Raw genomic sequence first — 4288 nt, 5'->3', positions numbered from 1 at the left:
AATATTACTGGTTTGAAAACTCAACTTAGCATGCATATCTTATAATAATAAACTTAAATATTTGTTGTTATATGTCTTGTTACTTATTTATTTATAATTTTTCACAATTCATTCTTTCATTTTAGTTAATTGATTTATTTGATATATTAAGTCTAGATTATTTGTTAAAACCTATTGCAAATTTTAAGCTAATTTATTGGTATAAATCTTAGTTATAATTAAATTTAGTTCGTAAAAAATAGTAATATAAATTTAACTTATACATATTGTCACTACACGACATCAGGCAACGACTCCACTTTTTTGTTTATTTAATAAAAAAAATTCTTGATTTGGGAAAATAAAAATTGTATTGGAGTCGTCATCTAGTAATTTGAGGGAACTTGAAATTCCAAATTAAACACTGGTCTCAAAAATTCAGGTACTAGGTTAGTTATGATTAAGGGAAGATAAACACCACCCTTAAAACATCCTTAAAAGAGAAATATTACCTTTACCTGTGTTTTTTATTTGATTCAAATGCTATTACATTTTAAACTTATTTGCAAATTGTTTTTTGAAAGATGGTTAAAGTTGCTCTCTAAAAATAGGAGACATTTCAAAAATGATATCAGTCCCTCAAAATAGGAGCTTTATCTAAAATATTGACGTTTGACCCTAAAAAGGAGAGCCACATCTGGGTTACCAAAAGAAATAATGGACATAATCTATTTTTGGTATTTAAATTTTTCACATCTTTTCTTTTGTGTAAATAAAAGAGATGTGTTGACAAACAATATTCATAGGAGACACATCAAAAAAATAATACTAGTCCCTAAAAAATAGGAGATTCATCTAAAATATTGATGTTTGTCCCTAAGAAGAAGAATTACGTCTGGGTTACTAAAAGAAATAATAGATATAATCCATATTTGAGATTTAAATTTTTGACATTGGTCTTTTTCTGTAAATAAAAGAGACATATCGACAAATAATATTCATTTATAAAACAAAAATTATTTTGATATCGTTAAGAAGTGGGTATAACCATACTTCAGAATTAGTCTTTTAACCCATGAACAATGACATGACAAGATAGGTGTTGGACCTGCGTTGTTATTCCTTTTATATTTATTTTTGTTTTTTTTTATTTTTTTCACATGCAAGAAAAAATTTACAAGTATTTATTTATATAAAAATATCTAAAATACCATTAGAAACCCCAAAAAATTACTTGAGTGCCATTGTATAGGTAAAAAACTGAAATACCCTTGAATTTCTTGAAAAATTATAAAAATGGTTGATTCTGGTAAAGGATTCTAATGAAAATGGTTTCGACTTTCGTTGATAGCTGATGAAGCTTCAGGTGGCCATAAAAAATCTCGACCTTTTTTCGGCCAGATAAGGCTGAGAGAGAGATGAAAACTGCCTGGGTTTTTCTTTAGAGGATGCGATTAACCTTTATATCGTGGTTTGAAGGCTTTAAACAGTCGAAAATGAAAGATTGAATGAGAGAGAGGATCGTCGGCGAGAGGAGAGAGAGCATCTAAGATGTTGCTACGGTGTGAACACGAGCATGGTACACTGATGCAGCTGAAGATTGTGAACTGTGGTATAGTTGATTAACTGATCCTTCAGCTGTGATTGACTTGGCTGATTTTCACTGACTATTTATAATCAATGAGGAGGTGACATAAAATCTCAATGACAATGACATAATTTGCTTTAAGCAAAAGTTTCAATGTTACAGCTGTCTTGCCTACCATCAGTAAAATTACTCTGCCTCTTAGGATAAAAATTTTGTATTATTGATTTTTTTATTATATATAATAATAAATATTTATCGGGGTAAAACTAAAAACTCAAATCAGTATTAGAAAAAACTTGTTCAACCGCTAAAAATTAATTTTATTTACCAAAAATTATGTTGGAACAGTAAAAAAATCTTTAAATGGGTATTAACTTGATGGACTGAGTTTTTGACCAAAAATAATAGTTTTGACCAAAAATAGCCTGAAACTCATTTTTTATCCCGGTTAACATGGCTGGATCCATATTGACCTAGTGGACTCGATTTTGATTGAAAATGATGGTTTTGACCCAAAACGACCTGAAACTTATTTTTTATCCTAGTCAATATGGTGGGATCTATTTTCACTCGGCGGACTTGGTTTTGACACAAAACTTCTTTTTTACCCTGGTCAACATAGTTTGACCTGCATTGACTTGATGGATTCAGTTTTGACCTAAAACGGCCCGAAACTCATTTTTTTAACCAAGTCGACATGGTTTGACTCGTATTGACTCAGTAGAATTGATTTTTATGAAAAGATACAGTTGACTTGAGAAAAATATATTTTTAAAATACCATGCCTCACATGGCATATGTCCCAAGTGTATTATAAAATATTAATAAGATGTTTAGAAATATAGTAGTTTTTCTAATTTAAAATGTTTTTTAAAAAATATATCAAAAAAATATTTTTTATTTTGAAAAAAATATTATAATATTAGTATATCAAAACCAAAATGATATAAAAATATAAAAAAATTAATTTTAAAAAATAAAGATTTTTTTTTATTTTTTTTTTAAAACACTGTAACACGTTTAAAACATCTATAATTCATTGTCCTTCGCTGTTATGGTCATCATTGGGCTCTGAATTCCTATGAAATGCTATTTTTTTATCTTACTAGCATTGAAAAAAAAAAAGGGAAAGAAGACATCCTACTGAGCATTTATATCGATTTGGAAAGGAGAAAGAGAAAGAAGTGGTAAAGCGACGATGATAAATGAATGGCGCTTCAAAAGATTAAAGGGCGGTGGCTATCGATAGCTGTGCGGGCTCTCGTGTTGTTATGTAGATACGGCGGAGGAGACCGGTGAGCATGCTGTGCGGGCTCTCGTGTTGCTTCTAGAATATGGAATTAATATTATCATCAACAAACAGCTTGGTTTTCTCAATGTCACGGGACATGTTAATCTTTTAAAATGTAAAAAAAAATGATGATATTGTTTTTAGAAGATTAATGAAAATTTAGAATCTGGTTTAATAAACTTAATTAATTTAATAATATAATTAAAATTTACGAGATTCTTTAACCTTGCATGACTATCTGATTTAATTTATTTGGATTTGATATAATTATTAAATTTAAAAAGCTTAAAAAAACATTATCTGCACTCTTAATGTATTTTTAGATTTTAATTATTTATTTTATGCTTCTTATTTTGGTTGGTTTTTGCAGCTCTTATGTAAACAGTTGGGATGTTTCGTTTCTTATTAGAGAATATTATTCAAATCTAACTAGATTATTCTATGGTTATGTCCAACTTTAAAGTTTTAAAACCCTAATTTTATCTTCATTGTTAGAGTTTCTTAATATAAAATGTTGATTTTTCAATAAAACGATGTACGAGGGGAAAATCTTGGGCGACTGAGAATTTTGAATATAAGCTTGATTGAGATTTTCAAATCTTAGGCGACAAAGTTGATGGAAAATTAATTTGAGGGGGGGAAAAAACATGACTGGATTTTAGTTCTAGAAAAAAAATTCTAATTGAGACCAGTTTCAACCATAAAAATAGATGGTTTTTGTTTTAAAGTTTAGACAATATATTGTTATTACCTTAAACTTGCTTAGAATAATGGATTTGAACTAAAAACAATTATGGTTTTGAGTTCATTGTTGATTTTAGAGATAATTTTTGGGTTATTAGAAGTTATAAATATGTTTTATAAAATTTTTAGTGTGCTTTTTTGGTTTTTCCAAGTTTAAATATAGTTAAGAACAAGTTTTTTTAACCTGAAACAAATTAGCCTGATCTTTTAGAAACAAATTAGCTTGATTGTGTAGATAATAAAAGTCTAATTTACTTTAACTCGATAAAAATATAAATTAGTTTGATTTTAAAGTCATAAAAATCTGGTTTGCTATAGTTGGATACAGATAAGCTTGATAGTTTGTTTGCTTGAATAAATAGTTATTAATTTATTTAATTAAATGACTGCATAAAATTTTTAAATTTCATCTAATTTTTTTTATTTACAAAAACATGTCCCTGAATATATAATTTCAGATAGAAATTATTTAACCCATAATAAAAGACAGGTGAAACAACTAGTAATAACCTACTTCTAATTAATGTATTCTCATTTATTTTTCCTTGTGTAATGCCATCTATGTGCTTTCTTCTTAATATTTTTTTTCTGTAATCAGCTGGCATCTGACCTGAAGCAACCAACGAAAGAACTACTTACAAAAAAAATTAAATCTTTGTTTCTCTTTTGACCAGGCTCACGGACTT

The sequence above is a fragment of the Populus euphratica genome, unplaced genomic scaffold (genome assembly GCF_000495115.2).
Source record: "Populus euphratica unplaced genomic scaffold, PopEup_1.0 scaffold665.1, whole genome shotgun sequence".
NCBI lineage: Eukaryota > Viridiplantae > Streptophyta > Magnoliopsida > Malpighiales > Salicaceae > Populus > Populus euphratica.
The sequence above is the reverse complement of the archived record's forward strand: the minus strand, read 5'-3'. Positions refer to the sequence as shown.